General features: G+C 39.4%; 1 protein-coding gene across 5 annotated transcripts in view; it reads left to right on the forward strand.

Moving 5' to 3' along the window:
- Positions 1-2,355: 2,355 nt before the first annotated feature.
- tnr (tenascin R (restrictin, janusin)) overlaps positions 2,356-12,724 on the forward strand; it is a 238,953-nt gene continuing 228,584 nt past the window's right edge. For all 5 annotated transcript variants that reach the window (XM_077555881.1, XM_077555885.1, XM_077555883.1 and 2 more), the window contains exons 1-3: positions 2,356-2,448; positions 2,978-3,206; positions 3,362-3,564. The gene's annotated coding sequence lies outside the window, so the exon portion shown is untranslated. The remainder of the gene's footprint in view (positions 2,449-2,977; positions 3,207-3,361; positions 3,565-12,724) is intronic.

Here is a 12,724-nt window from a genome sequence, read left to right on the forward strand (position 1 = left end):
GGCCAGTTCCTCAGCTCTCTGCCCACACGTTAGACTTTATTATCTATCGTGTTTGCCGGAAAGCCAGCAGTCTTTGCTGTTATCCTCCAGTGACGCAAATGGACTTTGACTTCTCTCGTCTTGTTGGCGATCATTGGAAGCAGAAGTTGAGGACTGCGTGACTCACCGAGGGTTGAGCTTCATCTCACCTCTCGCTTTTGTATGCCAGAGCAACTTTAGTGTTGGATGCTGGTGATAATATGTATCTTTCAAAATGTTGAAATTGCAGCACTCTTATGTTGATGTGTCAAGAAGGACTTCATAAATCGCTTTGTAATCTTAATTCATGTGTACTTGATTTAGGATGATTGCCATGCCGCCATTAGAGCTTCAAATGACACTAGGCAGACATTGGAGTGTTATTTTCCACTTTTGTGTTGGTATGGCATGCCACAAAAGATGTTGGGTTCAATTTTGGGTTAGACGAGACATTTAAAGTAGTATCCTTGGAGATATTTGTCACACTCCTTTTATTTATTTATTTCGACTTTCAACAGTTCCTGACCACAGAAAGCAGAGCGCTGTCACGCTGAGCTTTAATGTCAACTCCCGTCGAAAATGTCGGCTTCGAGCTCAATGCGCCTGACGTTGGCACACTCTCTATCTATATCTATCTATCTATCTATCTATCTTTCTATCGATCTATATCTATCTATCTATCTATCTATCTATCTATTAGGGGTGCGAATTGCCGAGTACCTGGCGATTCGATTCGTATCACGATTCATAGGTCACGATTCGATTCAATATCGATTAATCCCGATATGAATCTATAAATTTATTATTGCGATTCCCCCCCCCTTCAAATTTAGAAAATACTAATCAGTAAACTTGTACAACTTGTAAGATTTGTATGAAAATGTATTTATTTATCCGAAAATTCAGGTTGCAGTCTGTTTCATGTTTGAACAGCACTGAAATACAATATTAATATTAATATTAATATCGCGATATATTGCCGAATTTTTTTTTTCAACACTCCTACTATCTATCGATCTATATTTATTAATGTGATATATTTACACGTAATGTTATTTTTAGACAAATTAGTAATCGAAACAGCCGTAACGTATTTCCGGGAAACTCTCATAACGCAGCGCCCTTTTCCGGTAATGCCGTCGCTGTTTGTTTTTCTTCAGAGAACCTCGAACAGTTGTCAGCATTTTGGAGTATTTTTTCGTCCTTTTTTTTTTTTTATGAGTGTAATTGCGTGCATTTGTCAAGGCATGGAAGAAGAGGAGAGATGACAGTACGCCGAGTGATCACTGCTGTGTGCCCACATAAACAGGTTATAACTCTCTCTTGTTTTTTTCTTGTATGCTGACCACACGGACGCCGTTTGTTAACAACAGAGCTGTATTTTGAAGCTTAAACTTTGATGTGTTGTTACTCTGTTTACGATATTATCTAATGTTTCTGCCTTTCTGGCGTTTTGACTTTTCATGTGCCTGTGTGTATATTATTCATATGCTGCCATTTTATTGTATTCAAAAACATGAAAATATTTATATGAGTCATTCTTGCACCGCTGACAACGCTGTCGGATTTCCAAAGCAGCCACTTTTCAGCATGGCATTAAGAGAAATGTCACCACGGGCTACCATAAAAAAATAACGATAAATAATAAAAATAAAAAAAAATAGTAGAGGCATTATATCTGCTTCAAAATATTGACAAGGCAGAGATCGTTGGATCCCGTCGACGAAGAGGAGAAGACTTGGACGAAGAGGAGGCTACAAACCAAAGATGGTTGATTTATTGAACATATTAGCACATTACAAAATATAAGTTGAAGTTACAATAAAAATTTGAAGAAAGAAAATATTGCATGTTTGTATGTTTAAAAGGAGTAGGAAGCACATTAACTTATATTATATATATTCTTATCCAATAAAGTGTCATTCAAATACAAAATAAAAACAAAAAATAAAAAAGGAAAATGTACAAGTTATGAACAGTTAGCTGGCAAGTTCCTTCTGAAAAACCCAACACCTCAACCTTACCGTCTGACTGGTAGGGGGCAGGGGTTTCCATTTGCATTTTAAAAAAAATTGTAAACAAAATAGCTTTAGTAGCTACTCAAACTGCTTGTATTTACGTGTAATAATCATTTTAAGCAATGCCATCATTACCAGAGCTCAAGACGTTAAAATGACGGCTCTGGGTGATCTAATTTGTAGTTTTAAAATTCTGCTAGAGATAGTGTTAAAGCAAGGAGCGGCTCCTGTTCTTTTTCAGTGAGTTAAAAATTTAGGCTTAGAGTTTTACATCACATCAACAGTGTGCTCCGCTGAAGTCTTGTAATTTCCAATCTAGCCACAGGGGGCAGCATGATGCGACTCAGATGTCACTTCCGGGTTGCGTTGGTTTGATTGACCTGAATCCACCTGCTGCTCGTTCAACAGAAAGGTTTGCTACTTTATACTGACATTCAATCCTCTATTTCACCTGAATAATGTTTAATTGTGAAAATATATTTAGTTTGTTACAATTATTTGTGTGTTAATCAACTCTGTTGATTGTGGACTGTGCAGTAATAACTATTCTAATTGTGAAAACGTGATGAGAACTTTCAATGTCAACAATGGTTTGATTGTAACGTTACCCAATTGATTACGATTCAATTTTAAGTTCAAGTGTTGTATCTGAAGTAAATCATGGCTGATTGGTGAAGTTTTGATGTTTTACAGTATATTGTTGCAAATTCAAATAGTTAACCACATTTTGTGTGAACTTCCAAATGGATGCAATGACACATGCACAATTATTGTGACCATTTTTTGGCTTTTTGTTGGTTCTGACCAAGCCATTTCAAAATAAAATACTGCCCACGGGTTAAAATTACATATGCAGAAAGGAGATTTTGTGTTCTGTGTTGTGCTGTTTTTTTTTTATTTTTTTATATTAATTTTCCATTTTGTTCTTATTGTTGGTACAGAGCCAGATTCCGAGGAAGAACGTTGCACTTGTGAAGCACAATTTTAGACTCTGAGCAGCATGTAGAGAAGACTGCCACTAGAGGCTGCACTCTCCGTGACACCGGTGCGCACATCGATAAAGAGAGATGGAGAAAGTACCTGAGAATTCAATGGAGAACGGGAGAAAATAAGATGGTGAGCCCGCATCCATCAGTCGGCCTCAGCGGGAGCGAGTGACAGAGTGAAGAGGTAAGTCGGAGTGAGCATCTGACAGCCTGTGAGAGAGTGAGAGAGAGAGAGAGAGAAAGAGAAAGGTGGGCGGGGGGGGGGGGGGTGTTTCAGCTTCCCAGCAAGAGAGCAAGTGGAGCAGCTCGCTCGGCTCATCCTCACATCCTCCACTGCAGCTGAGCGGATGAGATGAGAGAGCACATCTGAGCCCGCTGCCAGCAGCCAGCCAGGACCACCATCACGACAAAACCAGAAGCGGCCGACACCTCCATGCAGCGTGTGATAAAACGACAAGTGGTCCAGGACTTGTGTGAAGCGGCCGCTGTTTGACAAAGAGCGTGGACGTGGAGGCTGCTTTCGGCAAGTCGCATCAGATCGGGTGAGTGAAGTTGTCTGAAGTTGCGTCGTCCTCTTATGTCGGTTTATTTGTGCTACCTTGCAAGAGATGCGAGGTAGACGTCTGAGGAGAAGCGACGGCGTCCTGGATGCTGTGGTTTTGTTGAAGTTGTTGAACAACAATCGCTTGCCTTAATGAACATGTTTTGGTGATAAAGCAAGGTAGGGGAGGGTGGGTGTGTTGTTATTTCAGGTCTAAACTCATGATGTAATGACTATTTTTATATATATTATATGCATTTGTGGGTTTAATGTTCTGACTTTATTTTGTTTTAGAATTGCTTGTCAGCCTTTTTTAAATGCTCTCACGGGTTGTATAGGTGTCAGTTTATAATTTACCATTGTTTCAGCTACTTTGAGATCCAAAGTAGGAACAATACAAAATTTTGCTCCGTTTAGTTTCAGGTATTATTTATGCAATATGTTGTATTGCTGTGGTAAACAAGATTACATCAGATTATGAGTACATTACTGAAAGATAATATTTTGATCATCTCCTGTAAAGTTGGTAGTAACCAAAATATTCAGATGGATGCAGGTAGATGCAGCCCAAATAATCAACATATTCTTAAATTAATATTTTATGGACCGTATCAACCGCATCATCTAAACATAATTGTCTTTATGAATCAAAATTTGTATATAATTCTCGCGATAGGTGTGACTGTGTACGTGAAATTGTGGCTGGTGAGCTGAGTAGCCCAAAATCATGAATAAATGCAACTTTTGGAATTTCTTTCTAGGGCTGCTCAATTATGAAGAAAATATTAATCACGATTATTTTGGTAAAAATTGAAATCATGATTAGGATGATCATTTATTTTTTGGTACAAAACAAAAAAAAGAAAATGTTTAACACTATAATTATGCAAGTTCCTTTTGGATGAAACAAAATTTATTAAAATAGTTTTTTAATTTTAAAATTGTGCAAATCTAGAAATTTGAACAACTCAAACTACTCAAAATTAGTATTAATAATCTTTTCTTTTTTTTTTGACGATTATGCTGATTTTTTAATTGTGGAGTGTAATAATTGAAAATGTACCGTAACATAACATAAAACCACCATCAAACAAAAGTGGCTTATTAACAAAAAACAAAAAAATATATAACAGTTCAAAGAAAGGAAATGAAGCAATTCTTCAGGTAGACGAGCAAAATAAAACTGACCTTATAAGACCCAACTATCCAAATCCTATGTAAAACAAAAAATTGACATGTGGATTTATCAACTTATAACAAATGGCGTCTGCCGCTAGTTAACGATTTACGCATCACCTTCAGCACCTTTCAGCACGATTGCTATATGATGAAATGCTTAGCAAGAGGATTCCGACCACTCGCCTCTCCAGCAGAGTTGCAAATGTTCAAACTCATTAAGAAAAACACTTTCAACGTCGCCATTTCTCCCGCTAATCGCCGAATGAACGTCCCACCTCGCTGTCCAATTTGCAAACGCCCCGCCGTGCCCGACATGTCTCGCCATCCATCTGCACACGTATCCCGCGCTCTTTCCAGTCTCCCCTCCCTTAGCTGTCCAGCTGCCGTTGAACCCCACCCTCCCCCCCCGCTTCTGTTTCCCTTCCGCACCGTCCTGTGAAGGTTATTGCCATCTATCGAGTTGCTTTAATTTGTCAAAGAAAAGCGAGACGCATTGTCCGTAGTCACAGCAGGGGGACGGACGGGCACGGGGATGCGACTCAAAGTGGTGCTGATGTGGAAACCTGAGGAGGAAAAGAGAATGATGGGAAAATGGTCTAAGCTGTGAAAATAAGAAAGTCTATCTGCAAAAAAGAAAAGGAAACAAAAGCCAATTCAGTTACCCACAAGTGAATTTTTGTCACTATTTTTTTCTTACTTATGCTCATGATGCATCATACTGTGTCTGGCAGAGTTTTATTTCCGCCCTCCCCGTGTGACGGTGACATCATCGAGCTGAGACTCAGAATCTGAGCTTTTTATCATTCTTATTCTGTTGAGCAATGCATGCGTTAGCGGTTAGCCTCTGGCGTTTCACTCTCAAATCCCAACAAGTGGGCTACACACATTATGATTTTTAACATCTTAACTGATTTTTTTAAAATGTGAGACTCCATGCCGCTCTCGTGCGTTGTGTACTCAAGATGACCAACACAACCCACTACACACACACACACACACACACACGATATCGCCACCGGCAAATCCGGATTCTTAACCCCCAAGCCAAATATCACACGTAATACCAACAATGACTTGTGAGAGGCAGTATAATACAGTGAATCCAGAAAGCCAGAAAATACAACAAAGACGTCGTTATCTATATTCTATTTTGGCGAATGACTTTTGAGGCACATTATCAAACGTTTAACACAACCAGCTGATGCTCTATTTTTGAAATCTGACTTAAGCACAGGCTTTGGGTCACTTCCTAACTCATTCGTTGCCATTGACTAGTATAATTGCCAATTAGGTTTTTCAATGGGGATCGGAGGAGGGAGGTTCTGTCGTTGCTCCACTATAAATTTCAAGTTTGGAAACAACTTTGCTGGCGCAGTATTACCAGTAGATGGCAACGATGCACCATTTACAATATTAGGTCAGAGAAATAACTACCTTTTGTTAAACCTACCTTGATTTTTTTCCTTGTGACTAGAGAGAATCTCTCCTTTCATTTGGTGGATTTGGTGTACATATAATTATTGAACAATAACATGTTTTGGATCTTGAAAAAGTCAAAATGCTCTTAAAAGGCTGGCAGTGAAGGATTTTTAATTGGCTGTTTTGAAACACAATCACAGAGTCTGTTCTTGGCCCAACTCAACTTTGACCACACACACAAAAGGATTTGTGATTAGAAATATTGAAGAGTTTTAATATTTATGTTGACTCCTGCCATTTACTAAGTTCAGAGAGAGATTGGGCATTCGGTTATCAGGCCTTTTCTGACCATGATTTGGGGTGTGTGTGCACAAATTCAGCCTGACATGGGCATAACTGTATGTGTAGAAAAAAAAACTTTACATTAAATGTGAATACCTCGTTGAGAACAGTATTAACTATTAATATTCAAATGACCTGCTCTACGATGCCAATTTGAAAGTAAAATTAGCAGTAGTGATGTACACAAGCTACTGTTATTTCACATGGCAAACGGCCCCACGCTTTCTCTGGCGTTTCGCAAATGCCTGCTCTAGGAGTTTGGTGTTTTCATTAAATGTGGTAGAAAGCAGGCGTTGCGCTGCAAACTTTGTCAAGAACAGATCCCGTTTTGAGAAACCTGCCAAGGACAGCACGTTGGATCGGTGTGGCGGTCGTAAAGCTTCTCAAATTGGTGCTAAACTGCAGTTGGGGACAGAAAAAAAAATCTTGCCTGGAGCCAATTTTGCAACGGCAATTGGCAGAGGATCAGAGCAAAGCCTAAACTGTTAAATGCTGATGGCCTCGGGTCTGTCCAGAATGATACCTGAAACAAAATTGGCAATGGAAATAAAAACGTGACTATGACCGGAAATTTTACGCGTCTTGTGCAATTTTATTACTGTTGGCAGAGCCCTTCGGAGGCAGTGGAACCACAACATTTGAACTTCCTTAAAGGGTAAGTCAACCCAAATAATTTTTGGACAATATGTTCTATGTAGCCCCACTAGTCTAAATATTCTATATTCTATATAATTGCATTCTGGGTAATATTGCGTCAGTGGCATTTAAGTTAAGCAGCAAAATCCAGCTGTTTTTAACCATCTCTGGGGGCGACCATTTTCCACTCGCTGTTTGTTTGTTTATTTCACAATATCACACAAGTCTTGAATACAATTACACATCCGTGCGATCAACAAAGTCTTCTTACGACAAAAAATACATTTTTGTTGAATTGTGAAAAAGGACACCCCAAAAAGTTATGAGCTTATTAACTAGGGGTCCAGGCCATCCTGGGCAAGAATTAATTTTCATGACAAAGTGCAGTGCATTAACTAACAAATAATGAATGTTATAAATTACTAACAAGTGGTCATTCTATAGATATATTTTGTTGACTGATGATGACATCAATGTTGCTCAGGTGTCAGGTAACAACCAATCCCAGCACAGCGTCAGAAAACAGGTCAGCTGTGATTGGTTGTTGCATGATCCCTGAGCAAATGTGATGTCATCTTTGACGGCAAGTGGCAAAACGGCCACTTCCTAAGATGGAGGCAAGATGGCTGGATTTTGCTTCATAACTCATATAAGTAATATTAATCAGAATGTCATGTTTAGACTAGTGAGGTCACATATATTATTGTCAAGAAATGTTTATGGTTGACTTCCACTTTAACTCATTCACTCGCAGCCATTTTCACTGAAGCAACTCCCTTTGCTCCCTGCTGTTTTACTGAATTTTGACAGATTTTGCAAGGTCCACATAATATTATGTTCTAATGCTATAAAAACATGGAACCTACAAAAAGAAAGATCGGAATCTCTTTCATCAGGAAAAAAATATAATTCTATCTGCTTCCGTTTTGCAGCAATTAGCATTAGAATATAGCTAAGTTTCATCATTATTCACAAATCAGTTTTAAACAGTGGGGGAAAATAGCTTTTTGCAACATGGCCCTGGTTGATCTCTTATACTCTGCTGCCACTTGCTGGCCGTTTTTGCAAAAACTACCATTCTTCCAGCATCCCTCTTCAGTTCAGAGGCTGCATCAAAGCTTTGTGTATGCTCTAGCATAAAATGAACATAAAAAAACATATAAATACGTCTTTGGGAGCATGGTAATATTAAAAATAGAACGCATTTATATGTTTTTGGAAGCAAATGAGTTAAGGTGGAGCAATTTGGAAACTAAAACTGAAAATAGAACGCGATACAACAACGACAGGGCCATTTTTTTAGTACAATACTTGGAAAGCGAAAAAAATTTGATGCGCACTGCAAAATCACTTTTGCTTCGTCCTAATGTAAAGAGACTCACCTCCCAGTCAAACTCAATACCGAGCATTTATATATCCATTTCCATTATCATAAACCACATTCGAGTACTCAATCATTATTTTCGCCTCTACTCCTACTCGGTTGGGCTGTTGATGGATCTCCACGGTTTCTGATCTTCCGTGGCTACCAGGAGCTCTGCTTTTGAGTTTTAATATACACTTGACAAAACTGGAAGGCAACCAGGATTTCGGAAAGGATTATGTTTCCACTTCATAGGTGCCACTGTATTTTTATTGAATTTAAAATGGCTGGAATGAAGCAATCTCCTCACACGGAGCTCAAGGGTTAGTTGTTTGTTGCTGGGCAGTTAAAAAAAAAAAAGAAAGAAAAAAGGAAATCAGCCTGTGAGAGTCTCAGCAGAGTGCTTAAATCGCAAATGCAAAGTATTGCTATAAATTGCGGATGACACAGGTGGCATTTGTTAACCTTTGCACACAGCGCCGCTGCTTGTGCATTAGCGCCAACTTCTTCCACTGCTTTCCAACTCATTCACATCTATTTGCCCGCCAGTGGGGAACTCAACAAGACTGCCACGGTCTTGGGTAGTCATTAATAATTTACATAATTTCTGGAAAATTGTTGCGCTTCCTTTCCTTAAGTGCTAATTGCACTAACTACACTACCGTCATTACTCGCCATTAGGTAGACAGTTAAATGTGGACCTGGCTGGCTTTCATTAGTGTATGCGTCATCTATCTGATACGTTAAGATTTATTCAGAAGCTGCGTTAAGAAGGCTGGAAACATCGGCTGTGCGCTCAGATGCTACTATAACAATAAATTCACAGTTTCCCTCAGTGCTTATTAAAAAAAATAGTGTAGCTGGTTCACCTACCGACTAATTGAATTTTGAATGTCCCAGCAATTAATAGTGCGTGTCCATCCATTGTTAATTTCAATGTGAGCTCTTTATACCTAAAATATTTAGTTGGCTGTTTGAAAATACAGCGACCAACTCTTTTCCACTATGGTTGACTTGATATTTCCTGACCTTTACTGAGGCAAGGTGCCCATTTTTACACAAGGTAAACAAAAATACTGAAATAGTAATGAGTTCATCTCATTTGACTTGCTCAGTTTGAACTCTGGGCCTGTTTATTTTTTTGTTGTGCCATCTAATTATGTCTTTCACTATACATCGCTGACATAGATGACCAAAGATGTATTTGTAATTAATGAATAATGTTTTTTTGGACAAACTAAATGAAGTTAGAACTCTGTGTCATTATAAATTACGCTTTTCCATTTTCCATGAGCTCAGTTTCCACACCGAGATAGCCTTGCTTTGTCTCGAGTGGTCGTTTTTCCATTAGGCTTTGTTGGGGGCGAGCAGTTACAAGAGAACCGCTTTTCAGAATTATCTCGGAGGTGGTTCTAAAACGCAGGCCGTCTTGGGCTGTGTCGTCACTGTCGTCTGATTGGCCGACAGCGATGCAGCAAGGAATTTCGCTCCACAAGCCCATTTCCCTTTTACACGGAACTGCCCGTCAGCCGGCGCCAGAGTAAAAAATACCATATATTATACACAGGGTTGGGGAATCCAGGTCCAGAAAGTAAAAAGCCTGCCACAGATTGGCTTTAGCCACAGGTGCTTCTACTTAACTGGCAGGTAAACGAGTTCAAGAAGTATCTGTTGAGTAGAAGCACCTGTGATTAGTCAAAGGCCGTTTCTCAATATGCATTCTTGTCCGTACTTACGTCCTTGTGATGTCTTGAAACGTCATCTGTCGCGGTCCCAAGTACTGTTCCAATTGCAAGTACGCAAAAAGCCATAAGGGTCGAGCAAAGAACGGACGGAATACCCGGATGTTATGCTTCCTGGTTCTGACGCATTGCCGTGACTGTGTACCACGTGACTAGATGTTATATAATTATGACTATGAGCAATATAATAAAGAAGTTTCATTTGAAATTATACGTGGGATTTATCCAATTTAGGATTATACTGGGGGAATAAAGTTCTGGAAAGTCACCGATGTGAGTTGCAGGTTATTTTTAAATATATATAAAGTAAATCACATTTAATTTATATTTATATATAATATAGTAAATTGCAGTTGTTAAATTAAGTTGTGTAAAAAAAAAAACAATTATACTATATTTAATGAAGTTGTACTTTACACGTTAAATATTATTATTTACGCTCATAAAAGGGGAGGAATACTGTACCTACAAACGTGATGCTGGTGGGGGGCAGCAATGCACATGCCGCGCCTAGTCTGTCGTAAATGAAAGAAGAAGAAAAAACATGATGCTCCTCCGCTGCCATTTGTTCCTTGGAGTACGAAATGCATCTTGGGATAATTTCTCAGCCAAGCCTTCACCAAGCAACAACCGATGGATCCTTGGTTTAAGCTAGCAAAAGAGAACGACATCCGGGAATTCCTTGTGGTCTCGGCTTATGCGTACCTCCGATTGTAACAGTACTTGGGGCGCCACTGATGACGTCTCACGAAATCACAAGGACGTAAGTAAGTAGTAGTAGTAGTAGTACAAATTCATTGAAAGCTAGTCACGTGATAAAACTGCGATGAATTCCGGAAATACGCCAGCGAGATATGCGTGCTTGGGAAGTACGTTCTCGAGACCGACCGGGCTTACCAAGACCCGACTCGTTGCGTCACAAGAACGTACTTTGTGTTCTTCATATTGTAGCTAATAGCTACTGTACGTGAGTTAAGTATCTTACTGTTCATATCGCCTACTGGGCACATTTAGTGCTTGACTGCCCTCTACTGGTTAAGTTATGAACATCTAAAACCTAGTGGCAGGTTATATTTTGGACTAATTATTGAAGTGCTCTTTAGGACGTTCAGAACTTTCTTTCCTGTGTTTTGGGGAAGCTTAATGTGCTCTATTATCTTTAAAGCTAAATTTAAGTCAACCTATTTTCAATAGAGATGTAACGATATCCAAACATCACGATACGATAAGTATCACGATGTGAACCTCACGATACGATAATTATCACAATATGGTGGGGAGGTTGGTGATATCAATAAAACTCATGCCACTGTGTAAAAACTCAAGATATTGCCCCCCCCCAAAAATTTTATATATTTGCTGGTATGCCTGATCTATAGGAGAGATAATCACCGCAGCGGCCAAAACATTCCTAATTAAAATTAAACTGCATAAATAAACCACCAGAGGGTGCTAGAACTACATAAATGGAATACAACCTCACCTTTTTGTTACAGATGTGCTGCTTTTAAGATCGTGACATGACGATGAGGATATTGTGGCAATTTCAATATCACGATATCACGATATTAAAGTTATCGTTACATCCCTAAGTCGACTTATTCGACTCTACCCCCCTTCCCCAGCCCTACATATATACAATTAGGATCATAGTGTTTTACAACAACACTGAACCAAAATTACAATTTCAGATGAAATATTGAAGCTTGGGGTAATTTTTTTTGCAAGCGCACACACTACTCACCATGTCCCGTTCACTTGAACAAGTCTCGAGCCACAAAGCGTAGCCTGAAACAGGATCTCACGATTGCTTTAGCGCACGCAGACTATCGAAATAATTAAAGAAGGTGAAAAGGATGTTGGTATGACGATGGGCTCCTTGTGGAGCTACATTCAATACACTCACTCGTTCATGTTTTGCTGTTGTATGCTATATGTTGATTTAATGGTGTGGGCCACAATGTGTGGATTTGTTTGTTTCCTATGTTGTTTCATAGCGAACCATTCCCTAAACTACGGCGCTCTTGTCTGTTGATCTCTTGGCCACATTCCACTTTATTAGCGAAGCAAGGATGAATGTAGCGATTATGCTCATCTTATCACACACAGCACTTGCCTGGGGTCACACACACTGCCGAGTACAGTATGTGCGTGCTTCTCTTTTCCCCACTAAAATAATAAAGAAAGCAAAGCAATTTACATACTGACAAAAGAAAGTGTGAAAGGAAGAGCGGCTTTGCAGTATGCAGAGGCCAGGGATTGTCTTGTTTGGCCCCATGCTGTAAATTTGACGAATGTGGACTGTACATCAGCACTGAATCACAGAAGCGGGACGGCAGTGTGGGCTGTTGTTGGAAGCTTGGCTTCACTGTGCGCCGAACATTGAGTGAGGAGAGAAAAGCCTTAGAGGATCTTAAAGTGTGAGCTACCCGTTTGAAAAAAAGAAATATGTGGAGGAGAGCAGAGTTTGACAGTCGGGA

The sequence above is a fragment of the Vanacampus margaritifer genome, chromosome 2 (assembly GCF_051991255.1).
Source record: "Vanacampus margaritifer isolate UIUO_Vmar chromosome 2, RoL_Vmar_1.0, whole genome shotgun sequence".
Taxonomy (NCBI): Eukaryota; Metazoa; Chordata; class Actinopteri; order Syngnathiformes; family Syngnathidae; genus Vanacampus; species Vanacampus margaritifer.